Genomic DNA, 18,171 nt, shown 5'->3' on the forward strand with positions numbered 1-18,171 from the left:
GATTCAAATTCAATATATTTTATGGAGGACCACAAGAGCCACGCGCATCGAAATAAAAAATTCTGTGCTTAATTTTAATAAACTGCATTTCAAAAACCTTTTTCGAATTCCACTTTAATAAAAACATTTTCGAATTGCACTTTAATAAACTGCATTTCAAAAAACATTTTCGAATTGCACTTTAATAAACTGCATTTCAAAAACCTTTTTCAAATTCCACTTTAATAAAAACATTTTCGAATTGCACTTTAATAAACTGCATTTCAAAAAACATTTTCGAATTGCACTTTAATAAACTGCATTTCAAAAAACATTTTCGAATTCCACTTTAATAAACTGCATTTCAAAAACCTTTTTCGAATTGCACTTTAATAAACTGCATTTCAAAATCCATTTCCCTTTCCTGTTCGCTCAGGGATTAACATGTGGATTAGCAGTTGGATTAGCAGTTGGATTAACAACTTCATTTTAAAAATCCTGCTGCTATTCAAATTAGCCACACCGTGGGATGTAAGGAGCTCTCTGATTGGTTGGTCAGACACAGGCTGTCTGCCAGCCTGGATTTTTCTAGCTCATAGCTTCGCCCTGCTACGAAGTGTGTGTGCTTGTACAAAGGCCGTTCAGCCTCGGGATTTACACTCGGCTCGACACGGATATGTGAAGAATGAAGGGAGCCTGCAGTGAAGCGGAGAGCCAACCTCTGACTGAGTGCCCGTTTACTCAGTCTGACCACCTGTTGAAGGTAAGCGTGCTAACATGGCTAACGCTAGCATCACCCCACGTAGCCCGTTATTTTAAGGTCATTTTAGCTTATGAAAATTTTACGTCGCAGCTGTACGAGCTAGCTACGTGTTTTGTAAGCTGCTGTGCTCTTCACAAATAAAGCTGGAAGCAGCTCAGACTGTTAGAACCAGCACTGAGGCCTGTTACATTTATACAGTGTTAGAGCAATGGCTGCAACCTACAGCCTTTAAACTAGCGATTAAAATGCTGACAGTAAACTCGTCAGTCCAGATGTTACCACATTACTTTGTGATACTTAGAGTTAAAACAACTGAGACAGGCTGATTAAAATAACAGCTGTCAGTTCTCTCATTCCTTCTATCAAGACTGGAGATCACACTACTGATTTCAGTTCATTTAATATGTGAGTGCACAGATTCATTCTCAACTGGACATAAATGATGATCAAAGGTTGTATATATGATGAATTCATCAAATCCCAGCCTCTAAGCATTCACTGAACCTACAGTATCTACACCTGTGTGGTAAAGATACAGATAATGAAGTTTAATTATTAATACAATATACATCATGAAAAACAAAAGCTGAAATTGATTCAGTTTAGTACTTTTCTCTGTATGTTCTGTGATTATAAATGCCTTAAATTCTGTGATATATACTGTAAATGATTTTCACAGAGGTCTTAAAGTACTTAAATCACTGCTGATAGTCTGGTTGTTTATATTTTCATGTTTTTGTGTCTGTAGGGCTGTTTGATGACGATTTGGACTCCTCTGGGAGATGAGGACACACCCACATCTGTTCCATACTGCAGCCATGGATGGTGTTACAGCTCTGAGTCAGCTTTGGGCCATCAGATGCACACACTGGAAAACCAGCGCCTGGACTTCATGCAGGAGAGACGGCCTCAGTGATGATTGACTCTGCATCCTCTACTTTACCTCCTAATCTCTTTCTCTTTAACACACAATTAAAATCACTCCAAAAGAGTGTAAACTTACTGAGGTAGTCTCTAACTTGTACACATTTGTACTTTTACTTGTTTCATGAGTTATTTTTAAGAAGAGTAAAGTTATTCACAAAGTTTTTATTCTTCTGTATTTATTCTTTTGTATCATGTACCACAGTCATACTGAACTTTACAGACCTGGTGAATTGGGGGGGAAAAAAAAGTCATATATATACATGAATGAATCATTCAGCTTCAGCAGTATTTCTATTCATCTTATGAATTCCAGTCTAATGTCAATTCACTGTTTGAGTTCAGTTTTGGTCTTAAACTCCAGAGAATACCACCTAGTTCAACAATCTTTTTATCTGATTATTTGCAAAACGGTTTTCTTCTGAGAGATGCTGCTAGAGCTGAAATTGAGCCCAAAGAAACAACAACAAAGTTTAGTTCCTCTGGATTTTCCATGGAAAATTGTTTTATCACTCACTCAGGTGACTTCTCCAGTGTCACGGATGAGTGATGAATGTATCTCCCACTGGAAACCATTGTGTCCAGTTAAAGTCAATCGACTTTTTAAAGGAGAGTTGTTAGATGCTGTGCTCATGAGGACAATGAGTTTTAACTTGGAGCACAATAAAAAGCTGCCATATTGGATCAACGAACAAAACACTTAATTGAGCAGAATTAAGTCAAAATGTAATATCCTCATATAATGACACATCACACATGACCCAGCATTGTTCTAAGAATGCAAACTTTCTTATTGGAAGTTTTCACAGCTGCCAGAAAGTGACAGATTTCTGTCTGGTCTTAATGAGTGGTCGTTGCTCTCTCGTTTTCTCTGGAATTGCGGCAGAGAGGATGTAACACCCATGATAAGCGCTGAGGTGTGTGTCCTTGTCAGGAATCAGCAATACTCAGCTTCCAGGTTAAGAAAAGTGGAACCAGAAGATATTCAAATACATCTCTTCACAGCTGCTGATGAATTCTACAAAAAACAAAGTTTGTTAAAAACATTTGCAGGTGAATCACCACTGATTTATCAGTGACATCCATTTACTCAAAAATTACTGACAAGTGGATAACTAGAATATATAGTTTATAATTTCAACAATGTACTGTACAAAATGGAACTGTATATGACAAATGTGGTGTGGTGCTTGTGGAATTTTTAACAAGGGCCCTACAAAACTTTACAGTACTCATGCTGCCAAACTTCTGATGGCTAGGTGTGCAGTTCCTGCTTTAAATGCATTCACTTTTAAGATTAAGAAATCTAAGTGATAAGAGGCCAGAAATGTTTGAACTCGCTCATGAACCTACATCACTGAGGTCATCTCTCCTGCATGAAGTACAAGCGCTGGTTTTCCAGTGTGTGCATCTGATGGCCCAAAGCTGACTCAGAGCCGTAACACCATCCATGGCTGCAGTATGGAACAGATGTGGGTGTGTCCTCATCTCCCAGAGGAGTCCAAATCGTCATCAAACAGCCTTACAGACACAAAAACATGAAAATATAAACAACCAGACTATCAGCAGTGATTTAAGTACTTTAAGACCTCTGTGAAAATCATTTACAGTATATATCACAGAATTTAAGGCATTTATAATCACAGAACATACAGAGAAAAGTACTAAACTGAATCAATTTCAGCTTTTGTTTTTCATGATGTATATTGTATTAATAATTAAACTTCATTATCTGTATCTTTACCACACAGGTGTAGATACTGTAGGTTCAGTGAATGCTTAGAGGCTGGGATTTGATGAATTCATCATATATACAACCTTTGATCATCATTTATGTCCAGTTGAGAATGAATCTGTGCACTCACATATTAAATGAACTGAAATCAGTAGTGTGATCTCCAGTCTTGATAGAAGGAATGAGAGAACTGACAGCTGTTATTTTAATCAGCCTGTCTCAGTTGTTTTAACTCTAAGTATCACAAAGTAATGTGGTAACATCTGGACTGACGAGTTTACTGTCAGCATTTTAATCGCTAGTTTAAAGGCTGTAGGTTGCAGCCATTGCTCTAACATTGTATAAATGTAACAGGCCTCAGTGCTGGTTCTAACAGTCTGAGCTGCTTCCAGCTTTATTTGTGAAGAGCACAGCAGCTTACAAAACACGTAGCTAGCTCGTACAGCTGCGACGTAAAATTTTCATAAGCTAAAATGACCTTAAAATAACGGGGCTACGTGGGGTGATGCTAGCGTTAGCCATGTTAGCATGTTACCTTCAACAGGTGGTCAGACTGAGTAAGCGGGCACTCAGTCAGAGGTTGGCTCTCCGTTTCGCTGCAGGCTCCCTTCATTCTTCACATATCCGTGTCGAGCCGAGTGTAAATCCCGAGGCTGAACGGCCTTTTATGCCAAGCACACACGCGGCCGTAGCAGGGCGAAGCTATGAGCTAGAAAAATCCAGGCTGGCAGACAGCCTGTGTCTGACCAACCAATCAGAGAGCTCCTTACATCCCACGGTGTGGCTAATTTGAATAGCAGCAGGATTTTTAAAATGAAGTTGTTAATCCAACTGCTAATCCAACTGCTAATCCACATGTTAATCCCTGAGCGAACAGGAAAGGGAAATGGATTTTGAAATGCAGTTTATTAAAGTGCAATTCGAAAATGTTTTTTGAAATGCAGTTTATTAAAGTGCAATTCGAAAATGTTTTTTGAAATGCAGTTTATTAAAGTGCAATTCGAAAATGTTTTTATTAAAGTGGAATTTGAAAAAGGTTTTTGAAATGCAGTTTATTAAAGTGGAATTCGAAAATGTTTTTTGAAATGCAGTTTATTAAAGTGCAATTCGAAAATGTTTTTATTAAAGTGGAATTCGAAAAAGGTTTTTGAAATGCAGTTTATTAAAGTGGAATTCGAAAATGTTTTTTGAAATGCAGTTTATTAAAGTGGAATTCGAAAATGTTTTTTGAAATGCAGTTTATTAAAGTGCAATTCGAAAATGTTTTTTGAAATGCAGTTTATTAAAGTGCAATTCGAAAATGTTTTTATTAAAGTGGAATTCGAAAAAGGATTTTGAAATGCAGTTTATTAAAATTAAGCACAGAATTTTTTATTTCGATGCGCGTGGCTCTTGTGGTCCTCCATAATATTTAGACTGGTTGACTGAATTGGATCTTGTGTGTGTGTCTCTCTGTGCATGTGTGTTTCCCTATGTGTCCATATGTGTGATTGTGTGGCTGTTATATATTTTTTTGCCGATTTTTTTTTCATTTAACAAGTATATTTGAGGGACCCTTAGCATGTTCAGCATTTTTTCAGCTGTCCATTTTACTTTTCTAATTTTTCTGTTTAAGTTATTACTATTGTGCTAAATCATAGCATTTATGCTGTTTTATAAGATTTTTGCTAAATATAGTATTTCTGATTAATTATAGTTTTTCTACCAAATCATAGTACAGTATTTTTGCTTTTTATAGGATTTTTATAGGATATTTATATTGCTTAATATAGTATTTCTGCTTATTATAGGATTTGTGCTTAATATAGTATTTCTGCTAAATGTAGTATTTATGCTTAATCATAGTATTTCTATATATTTCTGCCAGGTCCCCAGGCAGCCAATCCTCTGTGAGGACTGAGGCATTCAAATTTACATATCAGGGCCTGCACGGCTTCCCAGCCAGCCAATCATATCTTAGGGATGCGACATTCAAATTTACAAATCAGGGCCTGGACGGCTTCCCAGCCAGCCAATCATATGTTAGGGATGCGACATTCAAATTTACAAATCAGGGCCTGGACGGCTTCCCAGCCAGCCAATCACATATGTGGGTTGAGGCATTCAAATTTGCATATTGGGGCCTTCGTGGCTTCTAAGCCAACAAGTCATCGATGTCATACATCTCTAAAAATTCATATTTTAATGATAAATTGTCAACACTTGACGATTCCCCCATCTCTTCTGAACAAAACGGTGTAAGGATGACCGTTCTGGCCAATACAGTTAGGGAATTATGGTCATTTGTTTGAGGGGAATCCTCACTATGAGAAATAGACTGCAAAAATCCTGTCTCTGTGCTGCGTGTGTGCACCTGATTTGGCGGGAAAAAGTACACAGCCTCTGTGGATTCAAATTTAGCAGCTCCCAGGCTGCTTGACTGAAAACATGCTTCTCTCTCCCTGTTTGTGTGTGTGTGTGTGTGTGTGTGTGTGCATGAGAGAGAGAGAGAGAGAGAGAGAAAGAGAGACCCTCTTTAGGGTAGCATCTCATTGTTGGAAAAAAATATAATATATTCAGACTGGTTGACTGGCATAGACCCTCCGTGTGTCTCTCTCTCTGTGCATTTGTGTATACATATTCGATTTTGTGTGTATCTGTTGGCTGTTCCTTCTTGTTTTTTAAATGTATTTTTATTTCTTTATTTTTTTTTCACAGGTGAACAACAATTAGTTTTGAGGGAACTTCATCATGTTCCGTTTTTTTTCAGCTTGTCATCTTACTTTTCCAGTATTTTCACTTAAGTTATTACTATTCTGCTCAATCATAGTATTTTTTCTAAATCATTGTTATTATGCTATATTGTAGTATTTCTGCTAAATCATACTATTTCTACTATATTATATTTTTCTGTCTAAATATAGCACTTCTGCTACATAATTGTATTTCTGCTGTTATAATATTTGTGCTAAACCAGAGTATTTGTGCTGAAACAGTATTTTTGCCAAATGATAGTATTTCTGTCAAATTACAGTATTTGTGCTAAAACATAGTATTGATTTAAAATTACAATATTCATAGTTCATCACAGTGTCTCTGGTAAATCACAGTATTTCTGCTATGTTGTACTATTTTTGTAAATCATAGTGTTTCTGTAATGTTTAAGTATTTTTGGCTAAATATATTCTTTCTGTTATCTTATACTATTTCTCCTAAATTCTTGTATTTTTGAGAAGATATCATGTTTCTGGTAAGTTACAATATTTCTGCAAAGTTCTGCTATGCTATTGTATTTCTGCCAAGTATTATGTTTCCTCTGAGATATTACAGTTCTGCTAAGTTACTGCATTTTAGTAAAGTTCCTTTGCTTCTGTAAAGTTTTTACAATTTCTGCAACTTTTCAGCTTTTTCAGCTAGTTTCAGCAGACAGCTTCAGCTTTAAAGCATCCACACTGCATTTTCGCAGGAAATGCAAATTTTTCTAGTTATTCTAGTTGCCAATTTTTTGTACTTTTTTTGGCACTTAACTACTTCCACAATTTTCAGCCGATTTTCACCGTTCAAATTTTAAACTATTCTGCTATTTCTGCTAATTCCGGCTTTGACTTTTGGTATTTTATACTATTATACTTTTTAAAATATTAAGCTTTTTTCCTTTAATTTGTCCCATTGAAATGAATAGGAAACTTCCGCAATTCTGCTAAAACTTGCTTGTTTTTGAAACTTAACTACTTTTTCCTACTTTCACGTAGAACAACCATTCAAACTTTAAAATGTTCACAAATTATTGGGCTATTCATGTATGATTCAGCTTTTTCATATCTGTTACCATTTTCATCTTATCCCTCTTAAAGTTTTGAGTTGCAAAATTGTGATTTTTCAGAAAATACATGTGTTGTTATGGTTGCTATGCACTTGGCTTCCAGTGTGCCACTGTAGGCCACTGTAGGTTTCGCAGTCTTCTCTTCATGTCCGAACAACCTCTTGCTACTTGCTCAATTTTCACTCAACTTCCACAAATTATACATCAAAACGTAGGTATTTTTGCTGGCTTTCAGAAAATGTCACCATCATTGTTGTGAGATTTATAGAATTTTGGCAAATCTCCTCAGACCAACACAAAGTCTGAAAACTCTCCATAGAAAGTCAATGGAGAGTTTGTTCAAAATCACCGCTTGATTTCTGTAATGAGAGGCATATTCGAATCGTCATATCTCCTTAACGAAGCAAAGTTAAGACATAAGGCTTGTCCCAGTATATCTTCAGACACTCCTGACGCTCACAATTCAAGAATTTCTTTCTCACCTATTACCGTTCTGAAATGAGTTAGACTTGTTTGAGGGTAGGAAATTCGTCCTTCGCTCAGATTTCTTCAGATTTCAAACTCTGGAAATGAACCACTTTTTTCTCTCGTCATATCTTTTTAATGGATTTCCACAGAGACCTGAAAATTTCCATGATTGTTCACCAAAGCCTGCTGTCTCTTACGGTGAATGATATTGATACTCCAAATAGATTTAGAGTTAGAAAGCGTTGTTTGAGGGCAAGTCAAGGCAGTTTTTGCTTTGCTCTACTCAGTTATGGTGCATTAGAAGTCAAATATCTTTAATAATTCATATTTTAATGATAAATTGTCAACACTTTAAGATTCCCCATCTCTTCTGAACAAAAGCGGTGTAAGAATGACCGTTCTAGCCCCTACGGTTAGGAAATTATGGTCATTTGTTTGAGGGGAGTCGTCATTATGAGAAATAGACTGCAAAAATCCTGTGTCTCTCTGTGCTGCATGCACCTGTTTTGGCGGGAAAAAGTGCACAGGCTCTCTGATTGGTGGATTCAAATTCAGCAGCTCCCAGACTGCTTGACTGAGCTAGAAACTTACTTCTCTCCTGTCTGTGTGTGTGTGTGTGTGTGTGTGTGTGTGTGTGTGTGTGTGTGTGTGTGTGACAGAGAGCGAGAGAGAGAGAGAGACCCTGTTTATGGCAGCATCTCATTGTAGGATTCAAATTGATTATATTTAGACTGGCTGACTGGATTACATCCTGTGTGTGTGTCTCTCTGTGCATTTGTGTTTCCATATGTGTCCATAATTGTAATTGTGTGTATCTGCTGGCTGTTATTTCTTTCTTTCTTTTTTCGTCAATTTTTTACCTTTCAACAAGTACATTTGAGCGACCCTGATCATGTTCAGCATTTTTTCAGCCGTCCATTTTGCTTTTCCAATTTTTCTATTTAAGTTATTACTATTCTGTTAAATCATACTATTTCTGCTATTTTATAAGATTTGTGCTAAATATAGTATTTCTGCTTAATAATAGTATTTCTGCTGAATTATAGAATTTCTACCAAATCATAGTATTTCTGCTACTTTTTGGTATTTGTGATAAATACAGTATTTCTGCTAAAACATCGAATTTCTGCTATTTTATATGATTTGTGCTAAATATATTATTTCTGATTAATTATAGTATGTCTACCACATCGCAATATTTCTGACACTAGCAGCAACTGTGTGTGTGTGTGTGTGTGTGTGTGTGTGTGTGTGTGTGTGAGAGAGAGAGAGAGAGAGACCCTTTTGTTGGCAGCATCTCATTGTAGGATATAAATTGAACATATTGAGACTGGTTGACAGGCATAGATCCTGTGTGTGTGTCCCTCTGTGCATTTGGTTTTCCATATGTGTCCATATTTGTAATTGTGTGTATCTGCTGGCTGTTATTTCTCTTTGTTTTTTTGTTTTTTTTTATTTCTGTGAGTTTTTCACAGTTGAACAAGTACACTTGATGGAACCTAACCATGTTCAGCATTTTTTCAACTGTCCATTTTGCTTTTCCAATATTTCTACTTAAGTTATGCAAAATCAGAGTATTTCTGCTACTTTTTAGTATTTGTGATAAATACAGTATTTCTGCTAAGTCATGCCCTTTCTGCTATTTTATAGGTTTTCTGCTCAATATAGTATTTCTGCCAAATATTATTATTTCTTCCAAATAATAGGATTTCTGCTAAGTTATTATGTTTCTCTTAAGTCACAATTTTTCTGCTAAGCTGTTATGTTACTGCTCCATGTCTGAAATACATTACAGAAAGCCCATGTCTCTGTCGGTGTGAGCAAGGGATGCAGCTGCATTGACAGGAACAACTACATAGCCTGATGAAGCAGACAGAAGTGGCAGCTGTGATTGGTGGATTCAAATTGAGCAGATCCAGGCTTTTTGACTCTCATAGATACAGCTTAAAATATAAAGCTGAAAAAAACTGAAAAAGCCGATGTCAGTGTTTGAAAAAGTTTTTGAAATTCTAATAAAAATTTACAGAAGTGTGTGTGTGTGTGTGCGTGTGTGCGTGTGGTTCTGTGTGACTCAGTTTTTATTCGTTGGTGACTAGCATCCCATTAGTGGATTCAACTTGACCACATTCAGACTGATTGACTGGCATAGAAACACACAGGACACTTCATGCTCTGTTTGTCTCTGTGTGCCCTTGTGTGTGTATGTTTGTATGTCTGTGTTTATGCTTGCATCTATGTTTGTACACATTGTTTTCTGAACATGGGTTATGTGTCACTGTGTGTGTGTGTGTCCCTATTTGTAAACATTGCTAGGCATGTCATTTTTGCCTTAGCTTTGTGTATCTGCTGGCATTTCCTTTGTAACTTTTCTAATGTTTCTGCCAATTTTTCACAGTTGAACAACAACTAATCTTTTGAGGAAACTTCAGCTTTTTGAAGCTGGCCATTTTGTGTTTTCAATATTTCTGCTAAAGTTATTACTTTTCTGCTGAATTATACTATTTCAGCTCCTATGTTGCATTTCTACTACGTGTTACTATTATACTACTGTATATTAAGTTGTACTCTTACAACATTTTTCCAGGTTTTTAGGTTTGTGCTACATATTAACATTTCTGCTGTATTACAACACTTCTGCCATGTTGTACTATTTCTGCCAAGTTACTATGTTTCTGCTGAGTTACAACATGTCTGCTATATTCTCCTTTGATATAGTATTTTTGCAAACGCTTTATGTTTCTCCTTAAGTTTCTGCAAAGTTATTATATTTTGGCACAGTTTTTATTCATCTACAAAGTTATTACAATTTCAACAACTTTTCTGATACTGCCTTCAGCTTCTTCAGCTATTTTCAGCTTTTTCAGCAGTTTTCAGCAGACAGCTTCAGCTTTACAGCATTCACACAGCATTTTCGCAGGAAATGCAAATTTTTCTAATTATTAAGTGTGCCTATGCCAAGAGGCACACTTATTACTATTCCTCGGATTTATTATTAAGTGTGCCTATGCCAAGAGGCACACTTATTACTATTCGTCGGATTTATTATTATTATTATTGTTGTGTGGATGCCCTCAAAGGGCTTCCACACTATTGAGTTCCTGTTTCTCTTTATTCTTTATACTTTATTCTTCTAGTTGCTCCGGATTTCGCCGTTTAACTACTCCCTCAGTTTTCAGCCGATTTTCTCCGTTCAAACTCTAAACTGTTCTGCTATTTCTGCTAACGACTGCTATGACTTTTGGTGTTTATTACTATTATACTTTTTAAAATATTACACTTTTTTCCTTTAATTTGTCCCATTGAAATGAATGGGAAACTTCCACAATTCTGCTAAAACTTGCTTGTTTTTGAAACTTAACTACATCCTCATACTTTCACCTAGAAACTCCGTTCAAACTTTAAAATGTTCTCAAAGTATTGGACTATTCCTATCTGATTCAGCTTTTTCAGATCTTCTACCGTTTTAATTTTATACCTCTTTAAGTTTTCAGTTGCAAAATTGTGATTTTTCAGAAAATACATGCGTTGCTATGGTTGCTATGCAATTAACTCAGAGTGAGGGCTGGTCTGTTCTGAATTTTCTCTTCATGTCTGAACAACTTCTTCCTACTCGCTCAATTTCCACTCAACCCCCACAAATTATACATCAAAACGTAGGTATTTTTGCTGGCTTTCAGAAGATGTCACTATCTTTATTGTGAGATTTACCGTTTTTTCGCAATTTGAGTCAGAGTGACACATGGTCTGACAACTCCCCATTCAAAGTCTATGGGGAGGTTTTGAAATTCAGAGCTGAAATTCTGTAACGGGAGGCATTTTCAAATGGCCATATCTCCTTAACAAAGCAAAGTTAGGACATGAGGCTTGTGCCAATATATCTTCAGAAACTGCTGACACTCACAGTGGAAGCAGTTTTTACACTTATCTTACCGTTGAGCAACGAATTACGTTTGTTTGAGGGGTGGAAATCTGTCCTTCTCTCAGTCTTCAAACTCTGGAAATGAAGCCGTTTCTTCTCTCGTCATATCTCCGCGACGGAGGTACAAAGAGCTATGAAAATCTCAGTCAAAATACACCAAAGTCCGCTGATTCACCCAGTACAAGAATTATGCTGCTAGCCCTCCTAGTTTTTGAGTTACACTACGTTTTGTACCTCCAAAAAACGGCGCTTTTCGCCTCTCACCGCGATCTATTTCTGATTGCTGATGTCTTTGCTTTTCAGCTGCCCGCCCCCTTTCCAGGTGGCACAATCAGTAATGACACGGCTCTGTAGCTCAAAGGTCGTGGGTTCAATCCCACCTTGGTCAACATTTTTTTTTCACTACAAATTTATACACTATCACAGACCTGTAATTTATATTGTTTATTTTTTTCACTACAAATGAGTAGTGCAAAAACATACTATGTCTGCAACATCACAGTATATCTGTTATGTTATAGTATTACTACTAAATCACAGTATTTCTGCCAATTCCAGGAGGCTGACTGTTACTAAGTGCATCAGTGTACATAGGTCATCTCTTGTGTTGGAGTGCCCTCTTGTGGCACCTTGTGGGTAGTGCCTTAGTAAACGTGAACACTGCAAAGAAGTGGTATCAGACTGGTTTGTAGTGGAGGAATTTGTTGCCAGTTTCTTTCATCTTTAATCTGTATTCATGTTGTAATGTAGTAGTACCACAATATGGCAGAAACACCATGTTTTGGCACAAATACTTTGATCTGGTATACTTTAGCTTCTTCACCCCTTTTCAGCAAAATTTTCATTTTTTTCACCCCTTTTCAGCACAAATTCCAGCTTTTTTGGCTGTTTTCAGAAAAAAAAACTCTTTTCAGCAGAAATTCTGCTGATTCACCTCTTTTCTGCAAAATTTTCAGCCTTTTCACCTCTTATCAGCACAAATATCAGCTTTTTTCAGAAAAAACCTCTTTTGAGCAGAAATTCTGCTGATTCATCTCTTTTCAGCGCAAGTTTTTGCTTCTTTACCTCTTTTCTGCAGCCTTTTTACCTCTTATCACCACAATTCTCAGCAGCTTCTGCTCATTTCAGCGAAATTGTCAGTCTCTCCATCTATTCTTTGTTAGAATGAGTTTGGCTCAGTGAGCTGAGTGGCCGCCTTGTTACCACGAGGGCCAGGTTCGAATCCTGCTTAGGGTAGTTTTTTTTCCACCACTTTTCAGCAAAAATTTCTCCATCTTTACCCCTTTCAGTAGAATTTTTGGCTTTTCATCACTTTTCAGCAAAAATTTTCTGCTTCTTCACCTGTTTTCAGCAGAATTTTCAGTTTCTTCACTGCCCTATAACTTTTTGCAAGTTTTCAACTTTTTCAGCTTTTCAGCAGGCAACTTCAGCGTTAAGGCATCCACACAGCATTTTCGCAGGAAATGCAAATTTTTCTAGTTATTATTGTTATTCAGTTTCCGCCTGAAATTTTGCAGCGTAACTCGCCCCGCAGTTTTGAGACAAGCTTCATATATGTTACCTCATTTTGTGCGGCTCGATCTGGAATGGTGTGTTATGACTTTTGGTGTTTATGACTTTTATAGTTTTTTAAATATTAATATTTTAGAGCAAATTTAGGCCAATTGTTCTTTTGGCGCCATAGAAGCAGACTTCATTTGTGGTGTGTTGGCTCCATCTTTTGGTCCCATTGAAACAAATTTCAAACTTCATTTGTGGTGTGTTGGCTCTCTCTAGTGGTATGCCGGGAGTGGTACAGCCTGTCTACCCTTATTTGGATACCGTAATGACGACAATATCAATGGTGCACACAGCCTCGCTGCTTTCAGGAACCATTGGAAGTTTTAAGGTTGCGCGAACCATTGAATAGTTACGGTAGTTACGGCACACCTCTGCCGAGTTAAACAATGGCGGACACGTCTTCGTTTTAAATGTCTTTTATTAGTGTTTCTAGGTCACAAAATAAACTCTTAAGATATTTTCAGGCGAGATTGTAGGTGTGTAAACTTCAAATATCTGCTTGTTTTGTCAAAACATCCCATATTAGCAACAGTTCTCTGACGATGTTGCTGCTAGCCCGCTAACTAGCTAGCTAGCGCGGCTAGCGTCTCTTCGCTAAAAAGCACCCAGGCTTGGCTTACAGTGAGGCTGCTGACACTGGTTTCACCACCCGATCGCTCGCCAAGGGTCTGTGTTTTAGCTGGACTTATTTTTCGTTTATATGGGCCGATGATGCTGGTCGATGTGGAAAAAATAACTGAGTTGTTTGGTGGTGGAGCTACAACAGAGGGCAGCTATCCACCGGTGTGTGACAGAAAGGACATGCCGCGAAGGAGCCATACGAGGCGGCGAGGCGACCGCCGATCGACCGGTGGTTGCTAACGCGGAGGTCAATCGTGGATCAGGGAAACCGAAGGCAGGAGCGTGAAGTGAACTGAATTTCAGGTAAGAAGTTATGAACTGCACTCTATTTGGGTCAGATATAAACCGAGTTTAGGTGTAGTTTATTTTCTTTGTGCTGACTTTTTCAGTCACTTACAATAACTCGTACTGCGTGCTAGCTAGCACGACGGAGTTTCTATACAGCTGTGTGCGCGCTAAGTTACTGATGTTGAACTTTATGATAGCCTCCCCTGTCATTCTCTCGCCTGTTGAAACTTCAGTCATGAAACTGATCAATGATCGGCTTTTCTCTCTTGTTTGTTTATCGCGCTAAACAACAGCAGCACGTTTAAGCTTGATCAGCTGTTGTTACAATTCATTTGCTTTTAATTTCTAGTATCAGCTGATGTTTGCTGGAGCCACAGCTGACAAAAGGGCTGGTCCAAACCAGGAGATGTCCTTACTGAATCATCAGAGCTGAACTGGTGATGGAGAAACAGGTTTACCCTTAGGTGACATGAATGAGTTGAAGGGAAGTTATGAACTGTTTCTGAGAGACAAATAAACACCAAGCTCCTGTTTTTGTGTAGCTGACAGCTGGTAACTGTGCAGGGGCGGATCTAGCAAAAGCTTTGCCAGGGGCCAGGTAGGGCATTAACAGGGAAAGGTGGACACAAAGATATACTTTTCTTTCTTACTCTCATATAAAATATTTAGCTTTTATTAAATAGTTATCTGAATCTTACAACCAAAGTTTGTATAACAATACACAAGATTGGCTGTAGACCATTGTTAATCATTCAGAACACTGTGTAAAAATAACAAAAAACAAAAAGTGAATGCAAAAGTGCATAAATATTTATTTTACATGTTTGATGTGTGTGGCGGGGCGTGGTCTGCAGTGCCGCTGCAGGGGAGGCAGACCCACCTGAGCGGCATCTGCAATCACTCCTCTCAGGCGTAAAGTCTGTGCTCTCTCGGCTGTGTGGGTACACCAACCATGTGTGAAAAGTGGTCAATAAAGTAATGCTACAAAGCGTGTTCATACAAACATTGTCGGGTCTGCCGTGGTACAATGGGACTTCTGCTCATGAACCTCTGCGCACAGCGTCTGCAAATCGGGGCTGTACGAAGTCACCTCATCTTTACACAAAACTGTAAGCTGTCATCTGTGAGGCACGAGCGGTGTTTGTTTTTACCATAGTTCATGGTGGAGAATAGCTGCTCTGCTGCATTTTTCTTTGTAGCCATATGAATGGCAAACTGCACTCATTGGCAGCGGAATAGGCACACTTAAAATTTCTTATGAAATTTTCGCTGTCTAGTTTGTACTATGCTTTCATTTCACAAAGCAATAACACATTAAACTGCACAATTTTCAATAAAAAACTGGAAAAATTGGGGTGTTTTAAAACTTTTGATTGGTAGTGTATATTCCCCCAGGCAGCGATCGGTCCCTATATAGGCACATCTTAGAATTAACAACAACAACAACGAGTCAGGGAACCTTTATATATGGTTCTGACTTCAATATCACATTAATTGCTAAATTGGATTCTTCAAATGGGAAAGGTGATGCGAGAATTATTGGAAAAAGGATGTATTGGTATCATCGTATGTATGGAGAGATTACCATCCGACTGATAGAGAATATAACCACTTCTCATATCCACACAATGTCTATTCTAGACTAGACTATATAATTGTATGTTTAAGAATGGGCTCAAAACCTGTGAAATAAGCCCGTGTACTATTTCAGATCATAACCTGGTTTATGCTAATATCTGCCTTAACAGGAAAGATAAATCTACCCTATGGAGGTTTAACACAAACATTCTAAATTACCCAAATATTAAAGAGAGTTTGAAAAAATAAATAGAGACTTATTTAGATCATAACGAGAATGAGGAGGTGTCACAGGGAATATTATGGGACACACTGAAGGTGGTTGGAGGGAAAATATTTAGTATATCCTCCTAGCTGAAAAAAACAAGATGGAAAAACATCATCACTCAGAAGAGTAATTGTGAGATCTGCAACACCAACATTCTGTGACTCTGAACGATGATATTAAATCCGATATAATAAAATTTAAAAAAGAAATGACCCATACCTGGTCATACATACAGAACATATATTGATTATAACCTGTTCCCCTCCATCTTCTTAAAGAGACTAGAATCAATTCTACCTGGGTTAACAGATAAGGATCAAACGAGTTTCATAAGAGACAGATACAGGACAACATCGGGGGAGTTTACACATAATGAGGCAGGTTGATAAACAAAAATTAGAGACTTTAGTGTTAAGTTTAGATGTCAAAATGCATTTGATTCAGTGAAGTTGTCCTTTATATAAGGTGCTTGAAAATTTTGGTTTTGATAAATCTATAATTGACATTATTTCTGGTTTATACAATTAACCAAGAGCTAAGATCAAAGTTAATAGAGACCTCAATGAATCATCTATATTGGAGCATGGGACACGACAAGGTTGCTGCATTTCGCCACTCCTCTTTGCCTTGTTTAGGGAACCATTAAACAAATGGATCAGGCAGAGGAGGCAGGATATAATGGAGTAAGGACAGCAGGAGGGAGACAAATGACCTACTATTAGCTACATTCTGTTCAACAAAGGCTTTCCCCAAATTCATGTAAATATTATCCATGATGGCTCTTTCTCAGGGTACAAGGTTAATGTAAACAAAACACAGGTATTAACTCTACATTATGATCCACCAGTTCAAATTAAGGATTGCTATAAATGGAAATGGAATGTATATAGTACATCCGATTTGTGGAAAAATTTGTATCATCAACTAAACCTGGAGTGCACAATAAAATTACTTCCAGATTAAAAACAGCATCCTGTGGTGTAAAAATGGTGGGACTGCTTCTGTTAAAGTGAAGTGGGAAAAAGCAAGTAATCTGACAATTACGGAGGAGTGTTGGGACCACATATGTAAAAATGCCTGTTTCTATTTAAAAACATATTAATAACCTATTAAAGCAAACTTAAACTGGTAATTTAAAGTGAGCCACACTCATTATTGCTGTAATTATTTTAACTAAACTTTCATCATAGTACATACAAATATTTTGTGTACTTTTTTTCCCCTCATTTTTCATTTTTACTGCAGTGGAAATAGAGTGAATGTCAGTAGGTTGGAGATAGCTACCTACTGGGAGTCTGCACTTTTAATTTTATCCCTGGATAAAGGCAAAGAAGTGAAGCATCACCTGCTAACTTTAGCCACCATTTGCCTGCTTTTTGGCTTCCCTCATAGATCTGTATATATTGGAGGTGTGGTGTACAGAATACAGCTATCCGCCAATTCACCGCCAGTGAATTTTGCAGAGATTAATTTCTAATGGAATATTAAATATTCCAGTGAGTTCCAATATGCTTTTTTGGGCAGAAAAGGAAAAGGATGAATTATTTTTTTTACTTAGGCAGAAATTATCATGGTGCTTTAAAAACAAAATTATGGGACAGTCTGTATTTGTGAAATTTGCTGCAGGAGAGGCTGGATACTTGGATGGTTAGAAGTTAGTCAATGATCAAGGCAGCGCAGGACGGTGGTGTTGCTTTCCCACAATTGGACAAGCAAGAGAACTGTGCAATGGACATTTTAAATATGTGTTCCACTTTCTTTTCTACCTAAAATAATTTTACCATATTCTGTGTTGTTATCCAGATATAAACTATGCTCTGAAAGAGGGTCCTCTACACTCATATGTAAATCTAATGTATTCATATGTATTAATTATTAGCATTTTGTATAGTTTATACAGTTCCAGTTCATTCCAGACTTCCTAATGCTTGTTTTAATCAGTTATCATTACCATGGTATTAAATTCCTACTTATAACACAGCAACTGCCACAGGTAGTCACCACTATTTTTTAAGTTTGTTTTAAAAGGTTATTAACATGGTTATTAATATGTTATTAAATAGAAACAGGCAGTTTTGCATCGTGAAGCTGTTTCCTGCTTATTACACAAAAACTTCCATAGTTGTTTCCAGGTAATATTCGCACACTGTTTAGATTACTTTTCCATAATTAACTTTATTAGATCTGACCTGATCCTTACACTCCATTTCATTTTGTTTTTATTCATCATGGCTTTCATCATAGTTTTTGTTTTCATTCATTTTTA

General features: G+C 37.2%; 2 protein-coding genes across 2 annotated transcripts in view; one reads left to right on the forward strand and one right to left on the reverse strand.

Annotated features, from left to right (window-relative positions):
- LOC120443675 (Na(+)/H(+) exchange regulatory cofactor NHE-RF3-like) overlaps positions 1 to 18,171 on the forward strand; it is a 182,452-nt gene that overhangs the window by 163,893 nt on the left and 388 nt on the right. The window lies entirely within an intron of this gene.
- Positions 1 to 18,171, reverse strand: part of nlk2 (nemo-like kinase, type 2) — a 226,176-nt gene that overhangs the window by 103,225 nt on the left and 104,780 nt on the right. The gene's annotated exons all lie outside the window — the stretch shown is intronic.

This window comes from Oreochromis aureus, linkage group 14, assembly GCF_013358895.1.
Source record: "Oreochromis aureus strain Israel breed Guangdong linkage group 14, ZZ_aureus, whole genome shotgun sequence".
In the NCBI taxonomy this organism is placed as follows: Eukaryota; Metazoa; Chordata; class Actinopteri; order Cichliformes; family Cichlidae; genus Oreochromis; species Oreochromis aureus.